An 11,106-nucleotide genomic window follows, 5' to 3' on the forward strand; every position below is an offset into this window, starting at 1 on the left:
GAATGGAGGTGGGAGCTGTCATTTTATTTAACTAGTTATTAATTCAGTTACCTGTTGAGCTATAAGTAAATAAAAGGAAAAAAGATGTATTTAACAAGCACACGTTAGGCCATGTTTATTTTCTAAAAGGCAGATATCATTGTATTAAAAAAAAAAGTATCACGAGGATAAATCTCAACCAGAATTTCTATTCTTTTTCAAAGCACATAAGTGATTTTGAAACACACTTTACTCACACTAAAGGAACAGTTGGAGCCACACTTCTGTAAAACAAAAACTCACTACTCAAAACTCACACTAAAGGATTTTGTCTGAAACACCAGAGGAGGCTGCCTATTGCTATAAATAGAAAAAATGATTATTTTCTTGACAAGGCATATCTATTACTAAATGTAATGGTTGTGTGGCTGTTTGGTGGCAACACAGAAAAGGATGCACTTTGAAGAAGTAAATAATGAGAATGCATTGACAACCAGCTACAGTCTGTATGTTGGAAATGTTTTGCCCCCGGAATATGAAATATATGGTGAGGTATGAAATACCTCAGCTCTGAGGTAAAGAACAACATGAGGTTGAGGGATGAGAACACAATTTATGCTACAGCTATGACAGACTATTCAGTCAATTGCTAACCATCAATCTATCAATTTCTCCATCCATTCATTCAGCAATTTTATATATATGTTTATATAGATAAACATATATATAATATCTATATTCTTCTTTTAACAATGTATATATTTTTATGCCATTTTACATATCTTTTGATTTTATACATGGAAATGAGTACAACTATTAGAAGCTACAAGCCGAATACAACTGAAAAGGAAAAGCTGTGAAAATTATGATGTGTGCCCTTTAAGAAACCAGTTTTCCTCTTAAAAAACTGGAAACACCAAACTTTCTCTGGTGTTTGGTAAACAACCTCTGACTTTTATTTTTGACCTCCTTATGTTAAAGGTCACTTATCCACCCTTCACTGAACAACGCCTAAGACTACCAAAAGAGTGTGAGAACCACTCAAACCTTCTAATATACGTGAAATCACTGGAAACAATGGAGTCAAAATACCTTGTTGTTTGGCTCGTCCTTTCCACTGAAAACTGAATCAGCTTGTAAATGAAGAACAAAAATAATCTTATTAAGCTGCTAAACACAGAGTACCTGTGAGTTGTGGAACTTATTTCATTATTAAAGCACAGCAGGGGATTTCCTCTAGGTATGCGTCAGACTTTAGCAGCAGCACAGACTTGTCTGCCGAGTAACCTAAGGATATAATAAGGCACCATTCATTTTGGCCTGAACTTCTGTCTCAAAATGGGCTCTGTGTGTCTCTTTTGACCCCTATGTCCTCCTCAACATCTCCTTATCCCTTCCTAACTCATTCCTTACCTTCACCATCCTCTTTTGTCTCTTCAGGGTTGCTTCTGTGTCTCTCCCAGCATCCCAGCTTCCTAATCCTTAATCCTTTAGAAATCGGTCGGGCAGAACGAGCCAGCTTTGATCAGACTCTCAGATCACGAGTGCTAATATTGTCAGCGCACCCGGATCTCACAGACAGAGCCCGGAGCCCAGGGGGAGAGGTTCAAACAGTCGTTTCCTCCCCTGTACTCTGCTTGGGAGCCAGAGGCTAAACAGTTTTTGCCACAACTGATGGCTACAGGCTCTGTCTGGTTGTTTTTCATTCAACAAAGGAAACTATTGTAACCCAACTCTTTTTTTTCCACTGTTAACACCTGTCTTGGTGAACTAAGAAGCCAGAAGTGGGAAATTAGATCAGAAACCTGCAGCTGAGAATAGAGATGTGAAATTACATTTTTGTTTTTTTCCCATAAGATCAACTTCTGGGTCAGTAATTCCTGTTAATCTGAAATCTCATTAAAATTACCTCTTCCCTCTTTTAGGATCGCCCTTTCAAAGAGTGCCAAAGTCAATGTACATTATTTTAAAGAGCATGTTTTAAAACTACAACTCATTAACTTGAAGCAACGTGCAGGTTTTACATACATGAAGTTGTTCCTTCTCTCCAGAGCTTGCAAAAACAGTCAAGCCCCTTGACCTTTTTACATTTTGTCATGTTACAACTACAAAATTCAATGTATTTTATTGGGGTCTTATGTGATAGACAAAAATAAAGTTGATTATTATTAGGATGTGGAAGGGAAACATTACATGAGTTTAATTTATTTTACAAATAACAATTCAAAGAGCAGCATGCATTTAATTTTGTTTGGGTAGAACTAGCTTTCATTCCACTTAAAGCTGGAAGTCTTTTGAGGTTTGCCTGTACTGACTCTGCACATGTGATGATCAAAATTTACACCCATTCATATTTTCAGAACAGTCCAAAAACATTTAAATTGAATAAAGACCAACTGCGAACATATTTTTTTGAAATTCTACCACAGACTGGGGTAGATTTAGGTCAGAACTTTGACTGGGTCGTTCAAATCCTGTGATCCTGTCATCCCTACTGGAGAAAAAAACGTTCCCAGAGCATGATACTGTCATCACCTTATTTCAGTGGGATTCTAGTATAATGGGAGGTTTTCAGGTACATATAGTGTTAATTTTATGCCAAACAGTGTGGGCCAACCAGTCCTGTACTGGTTTTATCTCTCCTGCATTGCATGTGGCAGACTTTAAAAAGTGCTTCTTCAGGCTTTCTTTCTATGTTCTTGCTATCTTTTCTTGCCATACTTTGTTTTCCGAGAACAAAACTAGGAAATATTCTGTCAACTGATTCTCCCACTTAAGTTGTGGATCTGCATCTCCTCCTGAATTGTGGCTGTTTGATTTCTTAATGCTGTCCTTCTTCTGCCTATCAGTTTTATGATGAGCATGTTTGATGTTAAGCCATTCTGGTCACACTCGGTTTATTAATTCGGTCACTTCTGGAGGTATTTGTTTCCACTTTATTTCATGTTGGTGCCTCAGAGTGGGGTATTCAAAATGCACTCCAGCGTTTTTAGATTTGTATTTATAAAAAGCTGAAAATTGTGTGTTATTTTTTTTCTCCATGGGATATATTGTCTGCTTTGAGTTGATGCATCATGTAAGATCCCAATAAAATACATGAAAGGAGGTTAATGTGACATGACAGAATATGAAAATGTTCAAATGGTGTGAATAGTTTTGCAGGGCATGATGTACTTAATTCACAAAACATTTCTGTAGAAGTGTAAGCTGAACTCTTCTCAAAACTACATGGCTAGAAGGTTGAAGCTCTCAGCAGACCCACAACAGTGCTGACAATGTACTCTCACTTCCTGTCTGATCAGTTCAGAAGTGTAAACAGGTGCTTTTTATCAGCCCGTCAAAGGAAGGAAGCAGCCCATATGACCCATCTGCGAGCAGGATGTAGCGTCGCATCTCACTACTGAAACTTGGGCCACCTGTTTCAAAAACTTGCCAGATTGGTTTCTTTTTGTTTTTTGTAAGTCATAATTTTACGGTAATTTATTATGATGGAGCAAGGCACGCAGAAGGGAATGCAAAAGTTATGATAGGATAGAGGAACAAAGTGAACTATTTTCAACGAATATAAATATCTGCAGGCACAGCCCTCTTTGTTCTTTTTGAGTGCAGACTAATTAAATCACAGACAATGGTGACCCCTAGTGGCCAAACTGATATAACACACGATGTATTTGCTTCTTGATTAAACAGTATGTTAGTTTTGCACAAGAAAAAAAAATCTATATTACGGGGTAAAATTGTTTAGTAAGAGCTTCTGTTATCATGCAACATTAATTCATGAAGCGTAACATTTTAAAGGGGGAAAAGAGAGACTTGGTTTGGATTTTCTTTATGAAAGTAAACAATTATTCACATGAAACACTGGCTAGGTAAGCAGCTTTTTACAACCTGCTGTTAAGTTTTATTGAATCAGTGTTCCCTGTGAGCCATATTAAATACAAGGAAAAACGTGAGGCAATGTTTTAGTGCTACAAAGTCCGTTCAGGGAGGTAGACAGAGGGGATTATTGGGATGAGTTAACAGCGTTGCTATTGGTTCCCATGATCACATTTCTTATCATGACAACGATATAACTCTGAATTTATTGCTATCATATCCCAGTTTTATCCCTGTATAAATTACCTACCTCTTTTCAGGGACTTGCTTTCAAGGATCTGAGAAATTGTAGCCTTTGTTCTTCATTTCAACCAACTCGTTTTGCTTTTCAGGGTAAGATTAGTGTGTCTTCATGCAAACTGAGACATTAAAATTTCTCACTAAGTCCAGGGTTTGCCCTAAGGCCTCTTTCCGGGTGAGATGTGCCCTAAACAAATCCTGGGGGAGATTCCAGGAAGGAATCCAAACCAGATGGTTTCGCCTTCTGCATTTCATCCCAGATAAATGGAAAAAAAAGAAACCTTCAGGGGAAGGTCATCCAAGCAGCAGTTTTATTCTTTCATTAAATGCCCACAGAAGGTGATAATGGATATTAATTGAATCAACATGCTGGATTTGTCTCAACACTGAATCAGCATAACTGTTCTTCTCCTGTAATCTACCTCTTCTCCATATGGGGCACCAATTTACCTAAAACCAAACATTCTTTATGGCTGAAGGTTGGGACTTCAGACAACCTGACAGGATAACCTGATAGTTTTGTCTATGGACTATGGGAGGAGAACCTGGAAAGAATCCCTGCATGCTCGGTGAAAGCATGAAAACTCCACTGGTGCCACTGTATCAGTGTGCAGCCCTTCTCCTTCCCACAAAGAGGAATACAATATTAAGCAAGTAAAAAAGAAACGCCTGGATGGGGGAAAAACAACTATTGAATGAACAGATCATAACAAAGCAGAAGTATTTTCCAAGATCCAAAATAATCTCAAAATGAAGCAAATAACTTTATTTCTTATTTTATTAGTTATCTAATGTTTGGTTTGTTGTGAAGCACTTTGGTCAGCTGAAGATGTTGTAAATGTGCTGCATAAATAAACTTTGACTTTGACTTAACTTATTTGAAGAAGAAACTATAATCATCAGAAATAAACAGCTTGACAACATAACTGTGTGTAATCTATAAAATGGGCTTTGTTTAGTGAATTAACTTAAATCAACTTTTGAATATTATTCACATTTATTTTTTCTCATGGATGCTGAAAATTGGATCCTATTAAAAGAGTCAAAATGTGGACATACCATGTCCATTTTAAAAATGGACGTCCAAGGATTTGACTGCTACATCAGACATATTTTTACATAGAATAACATTCTATCTTATGTGGTTGTGATACATGGTGATGACCCAAACCATATTTTAACCCTCTATGGCATGGCGTTGCCCTCAGGCAACAAACCACATAGCTGTACCTCACATTGCTCCTTTATTTTATTTTTTGGGGGGCATGATTTTTGACATATTTTTGTCCAAAAAATAGTTCTTTTATGAATATAGTTTTTGTTTGATTTGTATTTCATTTCTCATAATCAGTGTAGACAATCTTGGTGTTCTAGACCAATGTTACCCTGAGGCAACAAACCCAAATCTGGTTCCAGGAGGTGTCAGAGTCCGATTTTATGATTGACATGTAATTAGGGACCACCAAGCTCCCAAAGAATGCAGGAAAATATTTCTTCCCCACAAAAATAAAAAGTCATGCCTGGATTATTGCTGACATTTGCTTGTTGATGGTTTTAAAAATTGCAATCTATTACTCAGCTAAGCAACATAAAGTTGTTCATACATATGTAGAGTTCAAGTCTGAGCAGAGGAAGAACTTTGCGCAAGCTTAAAGAAAGAACGTAAACCCAGGGCTTTCTGGTTTTGCTACTAACATACAGGGCCCTGCAAACCTTTTGAAGTTGCATTTTATTGGGACTTTAATGACACTTTGGAATGTATTGTGTCTTAAATGTAGGTTGACAAAAGGCTGAATAATCTTTCAACATTTGTAACAAACAAAAGTCTGAGTGTCATTGTTTTAGAATGTGTTAGGTGTGTTTGTGTCTCCAGATCTGCATGTCTTCCTCATGGAGGTGTGGCTGCGTCAGAACGCTGCAGTCAGACCTGACTGCCATCTGCTCGTTTTCCTTGATGTATTTAAGGAGCCATCTGGCTAGTGAGATAAGCCTAATCAAATGTTCTTGTGAGTTATTATCTCTTTGCACTTTCCCACAACGGTTCAGTATGAAAACTTACCTGACCAAACCATCTCGAGGGACTGCCGTATGGGCTGCTTCTTCCTCCTTCAAATCAAACTCACACTATACATGGGATCCGCTGGAATCCTCATCGCCCTCCACTGTTGTCACATCCACCTCCAAGCACTCTGCCTCCCATCTCTTACTGGCAAGAAGGTTCTGTGTTTGAATCCGACCCTGGAATCGTTTTTCATAGAGTGTGCATGTTTTCCTATTGTAGCATTCGTTCTTTCTGATACTCCAGTTTCCTTCCAGAAATATAACAAAATGACTGCTAGATTATTTCAGCTCTCCAAGCTGCGCTTTGGGGCAAGTGGCTGCATGATGGATGCTGTATGGATGATATTTTGGAAATTTGTGGCAAGATTTCTGAACTAATGTTCATAGACATCTTCCATTAAATCTGACTGTTTTAGAGCAATTTTACCATTAAGAGAGGACACAAATATTTGTCTGCATGTGCAAGATTAGTAGAGACATACCCCAAAAGATTTGCCGCTTAAATTGTTTTGAAACTATTTGAAACTATTTACAGGCAAAAAAAATCAAACATAAATTCATAAACACAATTGCGTAATTTTTCCAGCTTAGCTTTTTACATCTGATTTTTTTCTTTTATATTCTCTACTTAAAATTGGTCTTTTGGTTAAATCTGTAATAAGTAGGTACTTGTTCCTAACATCTTACATTTTTTGTTTTACTAAATTAAGACTTCAAAGATTTTAACTTTTAATCTTAAAGACCATCATTTTTCTTAAAGGTTCTACCTCATTTACACATGAACAACAACAGAGTAAGCATAGTAATCATGTGCACCAAATTGCATATGGTCATTTAGGCACTTCTGTCACATCTAAAGTGATTGTGACAATTATGGGACTCGTGATTACAAAGAACCTCTTGAATATCGCATAACATAAGATCATCTGCTCTGAGTGTTTACAAGCTAGTTGGCATTTCAGTTTAAATTTCTTTTTATGAATTGCTTTCCATCTTTTGATTGGTAAAAAGTACCTTTGGAGTTGATGTTTTTCAAGATGTGTTGACATGTGTATTTTTCTTCAAACTGGCAACCCAAACAATAAAAGTTGGTCATTATGTCCAAAAGCAGAAGGTTTAACTCTCCCCAATGTTCAGCAAAACTGTTTCTTTTCCATACTGAAGCTGAGTAAAGGCGAGGCGAAGCTGCAAATATGATCCAATTTGTCATTGAATTAAATAGGTTCTAAGTTGCTGCAGTGTCAGAGTGCTGAGATGATGGGTCTTCTTTACGGTGAACAGATTGTACATAATCTGCTAGAAAATCAGCTCTTTGCACACTTTGCTAATCTCTACACTCTTTGGCCTGAGGGAATCCCACTGACCTCTTAGTAAACGCTATTGGTCTCTTTGTCTACTATGAAGGCAGCGGTTTAGCAGGCCTCAGCAGAACCTTAACAGAAACATTCATTTTTGTGAACATCCTTATTCTCCCTGTAGTACATTTTTGAGTCTTTACAGGCTGCTGAAATGTTGGACATTAAAGATATGACCCACTTGGGCCCGTTTTTGTCTTTAAAAAATATACACTGACAATAAAAACCCTGTTGGGTAATAAAGTATAGGCTTTCACTGCAAAGTTTCACAAAATCGTTTCCAAAGCTACAGTTTTTTGTTTGTTTTGTTTTTCAGGTGGTTTTGGTGAATTTCTGACCATTAGCATTTCCACAACACTTTGTATATTTCTGTAAACTAGTCATACACACTGCAAAACCTGGTGGTTAACCTGCAAAGTTATAAACCAGATGGGGAACAGTTCTTTCCTCAAAAGCATGTCAATGAAGTGTCAGTGTCAACAAAATAAAAAGTCCTGACACTGTTGTTTATGACAAAAATAGTGAAATAGCTCTGTCATGTTTTCATTATGACATTTCACTCTGCATAGCATAAATCTACACTTTAGTGAAGAAGAGGAATACCAGACAGTGAATGTTTGTTTTACTTTTTTTAATATATATGCTATTTGCACTTTTAATTCAAAGTGTTGTGCAAATGTGAAGTACAACTTGGGAAAAGCTGTGCAAAAATGTAAACGACATTGCAGTACACATTGGAACTGTTGCAACTAATGCTTCACACACTCCTCAGCAGTGAAAGCTTAGGTTCACCTGAGATAAACTCTTTACTGTGTGAGACATTTTCCGGAAACTATGATGAAGAAAGGCGTAAAATTGACATTTTGACAACTAGTTGAACAGATTTGTTCTTCGTGACTCCAGCAATGAAATGGGGACAATTAGTTTTATAGGGACTGACTGTTCAGCATTTAGTTAAGTTTGATTAACATGACATAAGCAAATGACAATGTTATAAAACAGCAGAGCTTTGTGTGGAATCAAGTGATGCATATCCACAAACATTTGCAAATGGGTGGAAGAAATGAGAAACTGCTATTTTGATGTGTACAAAGAAGTAAATGTTGTGGGAGATGAACTAAAAGTGTTGAGAATTTTAATGCTGATCAGAGAAATTAGACAAAGTAACTGGGGTGAACTGTAAAAAATGAATTCTGTTTGCTACTTTTTTTTTTTTACCAGTTGTAGAGACTTCACTGGGCTCATATGTCTCTCCAGCTGGTGAAAAATGTAGGTGGAAATAACTGGGAATGCAGCTGTTCACAAGAAAACGTCATTGGGACTTGAAAACAGAATTCATCGACAAAACCATTTCTTTTATTTATTTATTTTATTTTTTATAAAATGGCAGAAGATTATGGCAGTTCTAGTCTAGTCTAGTGTTGTCATGAATTGCTAGAAATCACATGTCCATAAAAACAATTTTTCCCATAAACAGCTCAGAGGTTCTGCTGTAGCCATAGCAGAATATAAGCACACACTGGAAGGATAAAGTTAATTAAAAACATGTAAACAAAGAAAATAAAAGATATGATTGGTTGAAGTATGCTTTGTGTGTACAACAAAATGGCAATGTACTTAATTTACTTAATTTCATGTACCTAATTTAATAAATATACTACTTTAATTAACTTTGGTGGAGTTTACAGATAACTGGTTCATACCTTCAAAGTGCCAGGGATGGGAGCTCATTTGAAAATAGTATATTATTGTTTAACAAGATCAAGAAAACTTCAACATTTTTGTTTTAAAGTTGCAACATTAAGCTACACAATTGGTTGATCATGAAAGTAAGTTACGAATGTTTCCATTCATCATTGAGAATGGCCTCTGTGCAATTCTCAATTGATGATGTACAATGTATAAACCCTTCAAACATTATAGTGCGCAGATCTCTACCTGAATCTCTACTTTGTCATTTTTACATTGTAACATTTTTAACACGAAACGTTTGTGTAGACCAAAACAGGAAACTCCATCAGAAGGTTAAAGGATCTGTATCCTCCCTTTGCCTGGTCTAATTACTGATTTAAATTAGCTTAATGTGTTGCATGAATAATTTTGTCTAATGCAAAGGGGGAACATATTCTTATAAAATCAATAGCTTTGATTTTCTTTCTCAATTGCGTCCGCCACAAAGCAATAAATTAAGTAATCGGACAATTTAAATTTTTTTCTTCCACACTGAAATGTTGATAAATATGCCCTAGTAATTTTTTTTTTTTGACCATATATCCAATATTCAAAGTGTCTTTTTAGTGTTAGTTTTAGTGTCTTTTCTGGCATATTTTAATTTGAAACAATTAGCTCAATTTATCACACAATGAAATGAAAAAAATAATGATAAGGTTGCCATCAATAGCTATTGAAAATAAAATAAAAATCCCATTAATCTTTTTTTAACACCTTTATCCATTATATCTTAATCTGCTAATTTGGATATTTGATGCAGCACTGTCCCTTTTTTTATCCAAAACCAATAAACTTCATTTTATTTTATAAAAAAAAGTGGTCAGAATTCCTAAGTAAAGACATAATTTATGTTCATTGATCTATGAAGATAAAATACTTATTGTAAGGGGGAGGGGGAATGTAAAACAAATGGAAAGACATCTCTTATAAGTATCAGAGCTACACACTTTAATTTTCTGGCTGATGAGTTAAAATGTTGCATCAATATTTTCACATAATGTTCTGTTATCATCTTTTGTACCTTCAGCAGCAAAGCACTCCCATATGTTGTGTTTGCCTGATGCTGTTGAGTGTGTGTATAATTGTTTCAGCAGATGATCAGATCATCTTCAAACATCTGGAAACTGTGCCCACGCGAAGAACCAGACTATAAAATCATTCCCAATTTCTATTCTATGTCATAAAAGAACATAAGAACCATGCACAACCAGGACATCATCATCTGGACGTCCCCAAATAGTTTAAGATGTAGTAATCTTAGTGAATTTAAAGTGCTGACTTTAAGGAAAGTAAAACAAATTACAAAACATGTCCTAAAAATAAATATTTTATTGTTGTGGCATAGGATTCGGGGATAATCTTGGTAATCCTTACTAACCTAAAACGCATAATTGTATCCTGATTTAATGTCACAAAATTGAGAAATATTAACTATGCTTTGTAGTCTTGTGTTTTTTCATGTTTGTTTTGACCAGGGAAATCCCTGCCTCACTGAACAGAGTGATGAACCCTAATCAACAGGCTATAAAAATAACACTAGTGGTCTGTCTCTCTTCACTGCTGTCACAAAATGGACCAAGTGGATTTAACATTACGCATCACATTTAACTTTTAGATGTACATTTTAAAAATATAACCAATTTTTAATAGCCAAATTATGTTTGGTATTTTTGTATACGTCACAATATTTTAGAAAGGAATGATTAATTATTAAATCCATTCATGCATTAATTCATTTTTACTATTGAGGCAATGTTCAGGATTCAGTGGGAGGTGTGCATGACAGGCTGCAATGCTGTCAAATGAAAGGAAATAATTGCAATCGTTTTCAGTGCATGAGAGCGTTTCAGTGCTCGTCCCACTG

General features: G+C 36.0%; 1 protein-coding gene across 1 annotated transcript in view; it reads right to left on the reverse strand.

The window, feature by feature from the left end:
- gnaz (G protein subunit alpha z) overlaps positions 1 to 1,551 on the reverse strand; it is a 43,445-nt gene extending 41,894 nt beyond the window's left edge. The window contains exon 1 of the mRNA XM_023338507.1: positions 1,393 to 1,551. The gene's annotated coding sequence lies outside the window, so the exon portion shown is untranslated. The remainder of the gene's footprint in view (positions 1 to 1,392) is intronic.
- Between the last annotated feature and the right edge of the window lie 9,555 nt (positions 1,552 to 11,106).

This window comes from Xiphophorus maculatus, chromosome 8 (assembly GCF_002775205.1).
Source record: "Xiphophorus maculatus strain JP 163 A chromosome 8, X_maculatus-5.0-male, whole genome shotgun sequence".
Lineage (NCBI taxonomy): Eukaryota > Metazoa > Chordata > Actinopteri > Cyprinodontiformes > Poeciliidae > Xiphophorus > Xiphophorus maculatus.